Source organism: Canis aureus, chromosome 29 (genome assembly GCF_053574225.1).
Source record: "Canis aureus isolate CA01 chromosome 29, VMU_Caureus_v.1.0, whole genome shotgun sequence".
Taxonomy (NCBI): Eukaryota; Metazoa; Chordata; class Mammalia; order Carnivora; family Canidae; genus Canis; species Canis aureus.
In genome coordinates, this window is record NC_135639.1 from 29557191 (window position 1) to 29572243 (window position 15053).

The 15053-nt window shown below is 37.5% G+C and overlaps 1 protein-coding gene and 1 long non-coding RNA gene across 5 annotated transcripts in view; one reads left to right on the forward strand and one right to left on the reverse strand.

The window, feature by feature from the left end:
- Positions 1–15053, forward strand: part of HPSE2 (heparanase 2 (inactive)) — a 627272-nt gene that overhangs the window by 429179 nt on the left and 183040 nt on the right. The gene's annotated exons all lie outside the window — the stretch shown is intronic.
- The window catches only part of LOC144301290 (uncharacterized), a 40774-nt gene continuing 30382 nt past the window's right edge, over positions 4662–15053 (reverse strand). The window contains exon 3 of the long non-coding RNA XR_013368107.1: positions 4662–4828. This is a non-coding gene — a long non-coding RNA (uncharacterized LOC144301290). The remainder of the gene's footprint in view (positions 4829–15053) is intronic.

Consider the following 15053-nt stretch of genomic DNA (forward strand, 5'->3'; position numbering starts at 1 on the left):
AGGGAACAGCTAGACCAATGTCTCCAAGATGGGAGTGGGTCTGAGGTTTCATATAATTCCCCACCAATATATATTGCTATGAGGAAAATGTGATACTGCATGTAAAGCATTTAGCATAATACTTACAATCATGAATGTTTAGTGAGTTTTTGATCATGGCTATTACTTATTATTTTTATAGAAGTCACATTTCTAAATGTACAGTACATTATAGAATCTTTCAAAATGTTTCATCCACATAGCACATGAGTAATATGGTGCCTTTTTGAAATTGCTATTTCCCTCCATCCATATTCTTGACTTTTATATATATATACTTTGAGATGAGAAAATATATACATTGTCTCTGAAGAAGTTCCTTTCTTGGCAAGAGGCATGAAAGAGCTTTAAAGTGTGTTATATTAAACATGTTTTGAAGCTAAATGGGTCATTCCCACGACTTCCAGTGTCTCCTCATTCACTCAGTGTCTAATGTCAAAAAGACTACTATGACCCAAAGTGCAGCCACCTTCTGGGGGGGACTTTCCAGGATTCCCAGCCTGCCCAACCATTTTTGCTTTCTATGTGTCTTTTCAATTTAGAAGAAAAGAATGAAAGATTTTGTGTTATTAGAATTCTGTTTTGCCTGTCTCAAACTGGAAATCCTCAGAGAAACTGAAGCTCTGGATACATGGTGTTTTATATGATATATTGTGTGGGGGTGAGGATGATGAAAATGAAAGGGAAGAGCACTAACTGAAAGCCTTCCATCTGCCAAATATTGTTTTAGCTGCTTTATATAAAATTCAATCCCTGAAAGACCTGACTACCTTGCTACTCAAGGTGTGGTCCAGATCAGCAGCGTTAGCATCTTCTGGGAATTATTAGACATACAGACTCTTGGGCCTCAACACAGGCCAGTTACTGAATAGGAATCTGCATCCTACTAAAGACCCAGGTATTTCATATGCACATTAAAGTCTGGAAAGTATTACCCTGACAAGACAGAGTAGGTAATTTGTCTAAGTACACACAGCTAATGCTAATAAGTGATGATCCAGGATCTGTTTAGTGAGTTTTTGATCACAGAAGGTCTGTTCACAGAAAAAAGTTCTTACTGACTAGTTCCCTCACTAGTTCTTTTAATAGGTGTATTTCTTAATCTATTTTATAGAGAAAAATATAAGTCAGCTTCCCCTTGAATGTACTTTGAAAGCATTTGCCCAGACAGGATGAGTGTAAACACCTGATTCAAAGAAGTGGGCCTAGAAGATGAGAATGGAGTTTGTGTGCGGCTGTGGATGGATGAGTCACATGGTCCCTTGTTCTTCTGAGGTAACTGGCCTTTCTATTGAATTAGGGAACCCAAGTGTAATTGTTGGCAGGATTCACCCCAAATCCTACACTGATGAACAGAAGAATGGGGAAAGGCAGACCATGGCCTGAGGAGATGAACAATCTGGCATACAAGTCAGAGAATGTCTTTTTTTATGAGCAAGGAGGTATTTTTATGGTTTGCCTGAGTGAATAGTCTCTGATGTTGGGAAAACAGACTGGGAACAGCTGGACCACACTTTGGATCAGTTGCCACAACAACTTGATACATTTGTCTCTGGTGTCATTTGATCCCTTTGAGAGCTGTATTACCTCAGTGTGGATGTTTGACTTTCAGGCTTACTTTGTGCAGTAAGCATGTCTGTTTGATTGTATTCCTCAGATTACATGGAGTGTTGATTATATTCCTTTGGGAGTTTGGATTCTAGAATTACAGAACATGGTAACCTCACAGGTGACTGGATCCCAGAATCTTATAGAACCATCATTATATTTACCATCATCAGATCTCTGATTTCCAGGGGGCAAACTCTACCTGAACAGCACCTGGGAAAATCATGAAGATATATTCTATGTCATCCCTAATTTTCAATTTCTGGTAATATATTTTACGTTCTCATCTCAGATGATCTTTGTGAGCAACACTCTTAAAACAATGTCAGTACAAAAGTTATTGTTATTATCATTATTTAGTATTTACCTTTTTCTTGGAAAAATTAAACAAGGGATACTCGTCATTTTAAGGTTTGCAAAGTAGAATTGAATGCACTTACGTGATTCCAAGAGCAGCTTAAACCTTTTCTCTTAAGAGGTTTAGAAATTACTGGTCTCTTGATGACACACTGAGAGTGAGCCCAGCTACTGTCACACTGGAAAAGGCTGTGTTCTGCATGAATCATTTACCCTGACAGACATTTGTTCTCCCTAAGAAAAGCGGCTGCTTTCTCCTCTCTTTGATAAGAAATAGTCAGGCACATCTATCTCAGTTCCCAATTACTAGCAACTGAAACTGGAGGTCCTGATAAGCTTATATTACCACAATTGTGTCCACCATCTTCACCATCACCACCACCTCTGAAAGCCACAGTTAGGCTCTTTACTAAAAACAAAATCTCCTCAGAGAATTCAAGAAAGCAAAGAACATCAACAAAGAAATTTATGTCCTTAGAAGCTATGGAGGATGGTTTTGAGCATGTGCAGGATGTAATTTCATTATTGTCTAGAGTTACATGACTGTTTCTGGGATCAGGGAGTTTCTTAAACAGAGTCTATTGTTAGATGGCAGCATAACTGTGGTTTTCTGCTGGTATTTTGGTGCGGAGGTGGAGGGCTGTTTCCTGTCATTTTCCTTTTTTCCCCCCCACCTCTATTCCCACTTTGTTTCATATAAATAAAAGGAAACAAAGAGTAGTAAAAGCACCACCACCAACAAACGCTTCTGTAAAAGTTCCAAACTTGGCCAAAGAAGTCAAGGAATTCACATTTTCCATAATTCTTAAAATTTCATTTACATTGTAAATAGTATACTTGTTTCAATGCTTGTTCAACTTTTACATAAGATGCTTTAATGTGAATCACATGAAAAATGTGGCCAAACATTATGAGCACTTTAACATTTGCATTTCCTGTTCTGTGTAGGTAATTTTGTAAACTTGGGGTTAGCCTAACAGGGTAAGAGGGGAATGAAGAGGAAGTTGGCCAGCCAGGCTTGGAAAATGCCCTTCTGGATATCTGGTATGCCCTGAATGAAGAGATGGTAATTTCCCGGGGGGCGGGGGGGGGCATTTTTATTTCATGAAGAGCTGAACTTTGCCATAAGGGGAGCATAAAGCCTCTACTCCAGACAGGGCAAAATCAGTAGGATCACCAGCAGCGGCAACCTTTCTTTACGTAAGAAAACTAACCTAGAGACTGGGCAGTTGATGGACTGGTGGAACTTGAAATCCCAGGAAGGACCTCCAGATCTTAAGAGATTTCCTAGATCCTTATCCACTCAATCACAGGCACCAAATCTCTAGTACTATTTTTTGGGGTTTAAGATTCCTTTTAAAGTAATCAATCCTTTACAATTCGATGAAAACTATTGATTTTCTTTGAAAAATGTATGTGTATATGCAGAAACACACACAAAGTTTTACATAAGATTTCAAGGTTTTTTATAGATCCCTTGAAACCCATTCATGGGCCTCATAGGGAATCCAAAGACCCTATGTTAAGAACTAGGTTTGGGCATTAGTTCCTCCACACTACTGACTCTGCTGTTCCCAAGTCCTCAATTAAAATGCTTCTGAAGGGATCTCTGGGTGGCGCAGCGGTTTGGTGCCTGCCTTTGGCCCAGGGCGCGATCCCGGAGACCCGGGATCGAATCCCACATCGGGCTCCCAGTGCATGGAGCCTGCTTCTCCCTCTGCCTGTGTCTCTGCCTCTTGCTCTCTCTCTCTCTGTGACTATCATAAATAAATAATAAATAAAATAAAATAAAATAAAATAAAATAAAATAAAATAAAATAAAATAAAATGCTTCTGAAGTAGAACATGTAAAGGCCCAATAATCATAATGTAAATTAGCTTACTCTTTTTTTTTTTTTTTGGTTTGGTTTTTTTTTTTTTTTTTGGTTATGGTTATTCACCATAACCAAGTGGGATTTATCCCTGGAATGCAAGGCTGGTTCAACACTCATAAAGCAATCAGTATGATTGATCATATCAGCAAGAGAAAAAAAAACAAGAACCATATGATCCTCTCAATAGATGCAGAGAAAGCATTTGACAAAATACAGCATCCATTCCTGATCAAAACTCTTCAGAGTGTAGGCATCTTAAAAGCCATCTACAAAAAGCCCACAGCAAATATCATTCTCAATGGGGAAGCACTGGGAGCCTTTCCCCTAAGATCAGGAACAAGACAGGGATGTCCACTCTCACCACTGCTATTCAACATAGTACTAGAAGTCCTAGCCTCAGCAATCACGCAACAAAAAGAAATAAAAGGCATTCAAATTGGCAAAGAAGAAGTCAAACTCTCCCTCTTCAGAGATGACATGATAGAAAACTCAAAAGACTCCACCCCAAGTTTGCTAGAACTCATACAAAATTTGGCAGTGTGGCAAGATACAAAATCAATGCCCAGAAGTCAGTGGCATTTCTATAAATTAACTTATTCTTGTGTAACAAGACAGAAAGGGGGTGTGGGTACAAGAAAAGAGCAGTCTTTCTTAGTCACCCCTCCATCATTTCACATAATGTTTTGTATGTGATTAGTGATCATTAAATCACTATAGAGAGAAAGGAGATGATACACAAAAAAGACGCACATCACTGCCTGATGACATTTTATTTTATCTGATTTTATTTTTCCTGCACTGATATTTGCCAGGGTCTGGGTGTGAGAGAAAAAAAGGCAGTGAAATGTTTGTAGAAGATCATGATCCATACAGTTTTATGAATTTCTCCCTCATAGATTCAAGGGATATTTCTGGCCAGCACATTCTTCTTCTAACACTTCTGGGAACATCTGTAAAGACAAAGCATTTTTACTACAATCATACTAAGAATTTTAATTGACAGAAAATAATGCACAACCCATTTATCAGACATGTAGTGGACAGATTGTGAAAAGCTGCTGATTAATGTGGCACAGCCTCATTTTGCAGAGTCTATTCAATTAATAATTGGTTTCTGCTCAGTTGCTTCTATGTTCAACTTCAGCTTTCCAAGAGCTGCACTGTAAGTGAGTTAGCAGATAGAGAGGAAAAAGCTCTTGACTCTAGCCCGGCCTTATCACTTCCTCTCCTCTCCCATCAGTTCTGTCTCTACATCCATTTAGTCAGATTCTAACTACTTACTGCCTCCAGGAACCATCAAGTCACAGGGTAGCTGTTGTTTGCTTCCTTATGCTCTCTGCCCAGCACACACACATTATTGAAGCTACAATTCCATTGTCTCCACGAGGAAGGGAATTAATACATTTTTTGGTAATTGTTATTTTACTTCACTTCTCTACTTCTCAACTTCTTTGGGGACTCTTAGAGCTTCTCAACTCACGGAGTCTTCCCAATGGCCTACCCACTTTTATTACATTGCTGAATCACTGTCTTTTAAATTTATGTATTCTTTTGTACTATGGAAGAAATAGCATCCTACTTGAAATCCAAAGATCTGAGGTTTCTATGATCAGCTATTCACAAGTTGTAGAGCCTTAGGCAAATATATTTAATTTTCTTGAGGCTTCATTTCTTCATCTATAAAATGAGGGTAACATCGTCTACCTTGTAGAATAATTGTCAGAGAAAAGAGAGTAACATGTTAAAGTATTATGTGGAGCCATATGACATTTCAAGGTTCACTGTTCTTGACCCACAAGAAAGACAATTTTAGGTGCAGTTCAACCTAATACCAAACACATTGTAAATTAAAGACATTTGATAAATGTTGAATGTGAATCTGTCTCAACTAGGGGGAAAGTGGCACAATGATAACACAGGGCTGTTTTTCAGAGACCTTCCCTGATCACACCATAAAACACATGCTTTATTCCTGAAGCACACCCCTAACAAAGTACTATGGGGAGACAGTTCAGATCTGTTCTATATCACAACTCACCCCTGAGGATAAAATACAAAATTTCAAGGCCACAGTGTTAGGTACCAAGATGGTTTTCAGACTCTGGAAAAGAATAATCTTAAATATAATACTTAAAATTTTTTCAACAATCTGGCCAAAAATTGTTATGTAATTAATATAAATTATGTTATAGCATATGTATTAAGAGTATTGTTCCTGGAACTATGTTTTTGGTCAAAACAGTATTATTCTATTTTGTAGATGATGAAAAAGAGGTTGTAAAACGTTAAATCATTTAATCAATTTATCTTTACTATAATCAACTTATTTATATTATTATTATATATAATTATCTTTTTATCTCTGTTATCTTTATTATAATTATAATTTCTCTTTATATCTTTATTATAATACATCTCTATTATTTACTATAATTTGTATTTATTATTAGTTATAATAATTAATTCATATATTTAGTTAATAGCAGAGCCTTTATGAGAACCTAGATTTCTAAAATTTCATGTCATCCTGCATTTCTTTACTCAGTTGGACACATACTTATTGAGTCCCTGCTAGTTGACAGCTCTGTGCCCTTTCTGTTTAGTCCAATGGTACAGTTTCCTGGTTTATACTGTGAATCCTGCTTTCCATCTGCACCTGGGTTTACCCTGGACTGGTCTGTCTCTCTGAAGTTGTTTTTAACCTGTGAAATTAAGTGCTTAAACAGAGGACTCCATTTTGGTTCTAGATACAATTCTGAGTAGAAACAAGGCAGTCATTGTCAAATGTCATTATAATAATGATGCAGCTTTTTCATATTCCCCCCAAAGGGCTGAAATAAGCATCAGTAGGTGGATTGGAAACAAGATTGGCCCACTGTCTAGTCAATTTTGTCGTGACACAAAGAGGCACTTAATAATCAGGTATTACATTTACACTGGATCAAAGTAAATAAAGGAGATGAAGCAGAAGAAGAGAAAGGAACAGAAGAACAAGAACAGGAAAAATATAGGAAAATGGAAACCATAGGGAAATAACAATGTCCAAATGTGCTTGTTGTCTGTATCATTTGTCTCTAAAAGATTTAAACTCTTGAAACTACGATGTATTTTCTAAAAGGACTTTTCTTTTTGTTGGCATTCACGAGGAGGACAGTGAAAGGGAGATGAAAAGTGGGAATGCTAAAAATAAATTTACCCCTTAAAATGTGACCAGTTTTCTTTCCCAAGGCTAAGCCTGCCTTTAGATGTTGGATTTGGGGAGAAATGGCAACTCCCTCACATTAGCTAGAAATACACCCACTTCGGGTGGTCCAGAATGAAAGTTTTACATGCCCTAGAATAGTTTTTTAAAAATTCAATCAGTGGCTTTCTGTCTCCAAGTGGTAATTTAATTAACTAACATGAAAAATCAAGGAGTCAGGAAATGATTACATTTCATGCAGGTCTCAAAAGCGGTTAGTTCCAACTCTTCTAATGTCAGTTGGCCATCAACCAGCATCTCTCCAAAGCCAGCTGGCACTGTGACTGGTGCCTGTATGCCATGTATCTCAAGACCCTAGAAACTTCATAGTCGATTGATACATTTCTTGAATACTCATTGCCAAGGACCCCATGGTTGTGCTTTTAGAGCCTTAGGTGTAAACTTTACCACCTGAATGCCAGCATGGTTTATTCCTTGCAGAGCTGGCTTCATGGCTTTGTGACTTATGCGTCACACAGGGCTCTGTGCTCAGAGGGCCTTGCGTTTGGTTTAATCCTCTGTATCACTGATGAAATACTTAATGATTTTTAAACAAAGTGCATTTTCATTTTGCACTAGACTCCACAAATCATGTAGACAGTTCTAATTCCTTATAACACTTTTAGCCCCCTTTCATTGGCTCTGTTTTAAAATTTTCATTAAAATGCTTGACTTTGTTGGAAAGATCATCAAATATCTATACAACTTGGTGCAGGAAGGGGCAGGAAGGAATAAGAAGTAAAAAGCATAATTCAGTCTGAGCCTGTTCAGCTTCAAAAATTTCAAATGCTAAAATTCTCTTTTCTGATTATTACTTCAGGTTTAGTCAGAAAACTTTTCCTAAGTTTTGTTTTGTTTTGGAGAGAGAGACAGAGAGAGAGAGAGAGAAAGAGAGAAAGAGAGAGAAGGCATCTGTGGATGAGAGCAGAGGGAGAGAATCTTAAGCAGGCTGTATGCCCAGCTGGCACCCAGCATGGAGTTCGATGTCACAACCCTGAGATCATGACCTGAGCAGAAATTAAGAGTCAGATGCCTAACTGACTGAGACACCCAGGTGCCCCCTAAGTTGTTTTAACTTACAGAATCAGCCTTTTGCCTTCTTCCTGGTGGAATTAATAGCTATATTGTCACATACTTTATTATGTGCCTTGTACTTCATGTTTATCTCATTTAATCCTCATAACCACATGGAAGGTTAGTACTGTTATCCGCTTTTTACTAATGAGGAAGGCAAGGCTCAGGACTTAAAATTAGATCTAATTGTTTGTTTGTTTGCATCCCCAGCACCCCCTGTTACTTGAACATCCTTTTTTATGTAAGACCAATATTTAGTTCCATTTGAGTCCTCGCTGAATGTCTCTCAACCCTGACCTCTTTCACTTTCTTGGTCTTGTCTCCTACCTTCTTTTATTCTTGTTAATTTTCATTCCTCAGTTCTTACTCCTTCTAGACCTGGACCATCCTTTCTCACTTGTTCTCTAGTCTTTATTGAAAATTCTGTTTTATTGTAAAGAATTCCTCTGAATCCTTAATTTTTTCACAAATAATCCCTCTGCCTTCTTGCCTTTTGCAATGTTATGACTTTGATATCATCCCATAAAGAATTATGTAAACCAGTTAATACTGCAAGAAAGGAATAACTATTTTGTGTACATCACAGAGAACAGTATTCTCCAAAGTGAGTCAGTTACAGCAGTTTTGGTATCAGAATCATTGCATATTGATTGATCGCTCAACCAACAAAGCAGATTAGGTCATGTAGATTTAATGGCTTTTCTGCATTAAATTTATAAATATTAAAAAAATTATAAATATTTATTGAGTACCCCTGCATACGAATATTTTTGAAGAAAATGTAGTTGTTATTAGCATTCAATTATTTAAATTATATTCAACAAAGTTCCTGTTGATTACAATTAAGAACATTGTATACCTGGCCTATTAAGGTTAATCTAGACTGTCAATAATGTACTAACTAGGTGGTCTCTCTACCTCTTTTCTATCTCACTTCCCAGACTTCTCATCTCCGTTACCAGCTATTTTTCTAAAACACAGTCCGATCATGTTGTTCTTCTGTTTAAAAACAGTGATTCACTCAGCAGCTATTTATTGAACCCCTACTATGGGCCAGACATGTGACAGACACTAGGAATACAATGGAGAGCAAGATAGGTAGAAGGCCTTGCTGTTATGGTGATTACATTCTAAAGATAACCTCCCAGATTCTCCTTGGTAATGTGAACACTTTAGAAACATGCAGAATTTATCATAATTTGGATGCCACTTACCTCTCCAGATTTACTCTTCTCCATTTTGCTACCTTTCTCATCCTGGGCATGCCATGCTCCAGTTGGGGCAATGGTTCTTTTTCCACAGAATGCACTTTCATGTAGTGCTATTTCTTCTCCCTGGGATGCCTTTCTTTCCCTTCTCTTACAAAATTTCACCTCTCCTTTAAAGTTGAGTTCCCAGGGCACCTGGGTGGCCAGTAGGTTAAGCATCTGTGTTCGGCTCAGATCATTGATCCCAGGGTCCTGGGATGGAGCCCTGCATGGGGAAAGGGGGGCCGTGGTTCCTGCTCATTGGGGAGTCTGCTCCTCCCTCTCCCTCTGCCGTTGACTCCCCCCTGCTTATACTCTTTCTCTCTCTCTCATAAATAAATAAAATCTTAAAAACTAATAAAATAGAGTTCCCATGTCAAACTTTCAACTTCTTTACTAAGCCTTTCTTAACTAATCCACCTACCTCAACATAGTAACTATTGATTTGGAACTTCCTTCCTGGTTCCCTTCCCTTCCTTGCTCTTTGAAACTGGAGCTTGTTTTTAAGCACTAACTTTAAAGATTCACAGGAAAATAAAAGAAGTAGTGGAAAGCACTATATTTATTATCTGAGGATTGTTTATTCTCAATCAGTTGATAAACACTGGATGATACATAAGGGTATTAGACAAGGTTCCAGCTTCCAAGAAATATACAATGTAGTAGAGAAGATACAATTCTTTACATGATATTATAGTGAGCAATACAAAAAAGTAAATAATAGAGTGCTAATTTTGAGGCACAGACTAAACTAAATGTATAGATTTTACAACTGAAGTTACTTCATGAGACCCTTTGACTTCGTCTGCTAACTCCAAGCAAGAAATTAATGACCCCTTCATAAGTGGGGTAGGCAAGACCCAAAGGGAATTATATGGGCTGTTCAAAGTCACAGAACCAAATAGTAACAAGAGAGACCAGAAGCCTGGATTTTTCCCTCCTTGTACGGAACACTTTGTCCTACACTACCATCACCAAATCTTCTTAGTTGTCCATTCAAAATATATCTAGATTCCAAACACTTCTATTTCCACTACTACCATCAAATTTCAAAAGAATTTTTATTATTTCTCCAGACTATAGCAAGATCTCCTTGTTCTAGCTATGGCCTATTTTCAATAAGCAGCTAGAGGGATCCTATCATTTCTTTGTACAAAATCTTTCAGTCTCTTCATCTGACTTAGACTTAGAACTCAAACCCTTAAGTTGGCCTATAAGGCCAAAGTTAACCAGCTCCTTGAATTCATCTCCTTCTACTAGCATCCTACCTTCTGCCTGGCCCTACTCCCATTTGCTTACTGTTCATTGAACATGAACATCATGCTCTCATCTTTGGTAGTTGCATTGCTTTTCCCTTTGCCGAAAATGCTCTTCCTTCAGAAATTTGCATGGCTCTCATTTCTTTCAGGGCTCTGCTTCAATGTCACCTAAGTAAAGTGACCTTCCTGGCACTTTTTGTAAGAGAGTAATTTCCCCTCAGCCCAATACTCCTTGTAACCTCTTTATTCTGCTTTAATTTTTTTCTTCTAACATTTATTCCCAATATGGCACATTTATTATTTTTATTTTTTATCTGCCCCTTCTACAATGTAAGTTCCATGAGAGCAAAGGCATTATTCACCTGACTCACTGCTGTTTCCCCAGCACCTAAAATGGTCCCTGGTAAATGAATGATGCTCAGTAATAAGTTAAATGAGAGAACTAAAAGATTATTGGTGAAGACTAGTAGCCTGGTCAAGCTGGTTTCCATTATGCCCAGAACATGACTTGTGTTTTCTTGAGTCTTCAAATGTTTAACTTTCAGAACTTTGCCATTGAGTTTGCTCATCCTTTGTGGCCTATATTAATTCTGACTTTCTTTATAATGACCTCTTTCTATCTCTAATCCTGTAGTTAACATGGAGTAATTTATTTCATAATTCATCATATCTTATTCTTAGTCTCTTCAATTTTTTCTTTAGAGTTCTTTGAATCTTTTAAAATTTATTTTACAAGTTTGTATTATCTTCCTAGACAGATTACTGTTTAAAGCAAGTAAACAATTATTGAGCTATACTGCTCAAGCATGTGATAAATGCTGAACATACAAAACCTTGAGACTGATTCCATAGCTGTAAAATAAGAGGAAACTGGACTAGATTCCCTTTTCTCAAAGTGTATTCTAAGAAACATTAATTCTATAGCATGTTAACAGTTGGTCCCTGAATCAATCAGCATTCTTCAGAGAAACAGGACCAATAAGATATGTGTATATTCAGAAAGATATTGATTATAAGGAATTGCTTCATGTCATTTTGGAGACTGTCACATTTATAGTGTGGTACAGTAGGTTCAAGACCCAGGAGAGCTGATGATGCAGATGAAGTCCAAAGGCATCCACTGGACTGCCTCTTGTTTTCTCTTACTTGGGAAAGCCAGTCTTTTTTTTTTTTTTTTTTTTTTTTTTTAAGGTCTTCAACTGATTGGATAATCAGGCCCACCCACATTATGGAAGATAATCTGCTAACTCAAAATTCACCGATTTAAATGTTAGTCTCATCCAAAAATACTCAAGTTAATACATAAAATTAACCATCAGTTTCTGGAAAGACTACCCCATTATTAAATAAATTTATGAAACCCTGGATTAATTAATTTGTGTTCTATGTGGTCTTCTCAGAATCTAGTTTGTATTATCAGTTTCCAGGGTATGTACCCTTTGGGACTAGTGTTTCATGGACATGCTTTGGGAAAGTGCTAGACCAAATGGTCATTAAGATTCTTTCCATTTTTAAAAGGTCAGAATACTAATTGATTTTTCAAGGCCATCATGGCTGCATAGTATTAGAGCTTAGATAAAAACTCAGTTCTCATAGACCTAGACATCCATTACACAAGGCTATTCATTGCAGCTTTGTCATAACAAAATATTTGAAGCAACTTGATGGTATTTTAAGAAGGAATCAGTTAAATGAAAATCATGGTATATCCATGGTATAATACTATATAGCTTAAAAAAGAAAGAGGAAGTTCTTTGTACTATAATATGATACAGTTCCCAAAATGTATTATTTAGGTGAGAAAAAGAAAGTCAACAACAATCTACAATACTACCTTATGTATAAAAATGTATGTGGAGAGGGGAGGTAAATATATGCTTTGTTTAACATTATTGATAACATTTTTTTGCCTCCTGCAGAGGGAATAAGGTCACTAGGATATAGAGGTAGGAGGGAGACTTTTCATTATATACCCTTTGTTCCTTTGGATTTCTGAACCCCATGAATCTAGTGCCTACTTAAAAACAAAAATTGAATAAATAAAAAGTAATTTCAGGTGATTATAACAAAGCATGGATGTGGAAACCAACTGGACTATATGTTTTCTTACTGGACCAGAATCCCTTGAGACGTCATTAGTTGAAGTTTTATCATGCTACCTCTGGTGACTCTCCTTATGCATCCTTTGAAAAATATAATTATGTCCCCCTCCCTCATTCATCCACCTTTCCCCTTTCACACAGGCTTATGATTTCCAGGGGAGCACCAATGCTGGTTATTCTGCATGTCTCAGGCCTGATACAACCTGGGAGGAAGGCTGTATCAGGGCAAGGAGAACCCAATGGCTAGCAACCAGAATTCAAAGTGGGCATCCCAAGGTGATCCTTGGTCTCTAGTGCCAATTTAGTGTACTCTTTCTTTGCGTTCAGCTTTCTTCTCTGGAAAGTTGGGACAATAGGGCCTGACTTAATCATATAAGGAAAGTTTTGAGGCTCAAATTAGATTATAGATGAAAATGTACTTGGCAAACACAATGGGTCCCATATATATGGAAGAGAGAGATTTTTTGTGGAGAGTAAACTGCTCCAGGTACATCTACTAACATGACAATAAAGCAGCATTGTTCCAGGTGGCTGCACCACCATCCCTCATAAAGGAAGCAGGAAGTGGCTATGTATTTTTCAAGGTCTGGAACTTGAGAGTATAAGGGATATTTGGAGAAGCTGAAGCAAGTCCAGAGACACAGCCAATGCCAGGAATTACCTCCTCTGTTCAAATGAGCTCACTTGCCACCCCATTGCCAAAGTCTTTCCTCTGGCCAAGAGAGGTTATGGTGTGACAAGGGTGTCTTTTTAATAGGGGTGAAATAATTTTAGAAGTAGAGCACAGAATTATTTTCAGAGGGATTGGAAAGAGGCCCAGTAATGACTTCTATGACCTTGGACCAATAATTTACCCTCTCTAGGTCTCAGTTTCCAAGTCTGTAAATGAGAAGATCCTTAGGACCATGTAGCCTTTCCCAATTCTAAAGTGAGAAAATTACCCAACACAACTGGAAAAAGGAAAACAGAAACCCTAGGTATTTGTGCAATTCTGCACTCAGACTGTCATCAAATTTAGAAAATAAATTTGCAGTAAGAAGATTGTGCTGAGAACCTCTGCAGGATCAGCTCTCTCTTGTTCGTGAACACATGACCATTCTTTTCTCATGTGTACTTCAACTTGATCTGCCTCACCAGCAGTACTTCCTCTCTTCATTGAGACAAAAAAAAAAAAAAAAAGTAACCAGCCTAGTGGCCAAGAATGAAATTAGTAGCAGGCAGAACAGCTTAAGTTTAATGATGCTGCAATCAAATTTTTCTTTAAGATTTTATTTATTTATTCATGAGAGACACAGGCAGAGGGAGAAGCAGGCTCCATGCAGGGAACCTGACATGGGACTTGATCCCAGGTCTCCAGTATCACACCCTGGGCTGAAGGCAGCACTCAACCATTGAGCCACACCGACTGCCTTACAATTGAATTCTAATTGAACTCATGACTTTCCTGTTCTTAGCCCCTAATGCCCTGCAAGCACTCAGTGAAGTTGGCTACACCTAGCTCCCAGGGAGGAAGATGTTGACACTGGGCATCTATTGTCAGTCTTCCTTTCCACCTTTAGAAAAGAACCCATTTCCCTGCAAAATTTCTATTTCACTTTGGCCTAGGTTTTGTTTGCTTATTTTCTTTATCTTTAAAATTTTTGTGAAGAAATTTGTTTAGAGGATACTCTTTACTGATTCTTTTTCTGAGGTGAGAGGGTGGTTGGTTACATTTAATTAACTATCCATAGGGTCTTCCTCCTGTCTTGTTTTGTAAGTGATCAGAAATGGCAGAAGAAATAATTATATGAAAACAGTGTATCCACACTTATAATATTAGTATGTTTTGAAGTTTTATTTATGATATTTTTATATAAGACAAAACATCACAGACATGAAGTTGAAGTCTACCTGTTATACTAATTAGTCTCATTAATTCCAAGAGAACAACTTACTTAACTTTATATCGCATGCTGCCGGTTTATATTTATATTTTTACTAAAACCAGGAGAATCTATAAACTATCTGTTGTATTACTTTGTATGCACTAAATGTTCACATAAATTACATAGTTGAAAATTATATAAAATTACATAAATATAAGAGTAGCCGGGTGGTGCATTTAGTTAAGCATCTGACTCTTGATTTTGGCTCAGGTTGTGATCTCAGGGTCATGAGATCCAGCCCCATGTTGGGCTCTGCACTCAGCGAGGAGTCTGCTTAAGACTCTCTCTTCCTAAAAAAAAAAAAAAAAAAGACTCTCTCTTCCTGGG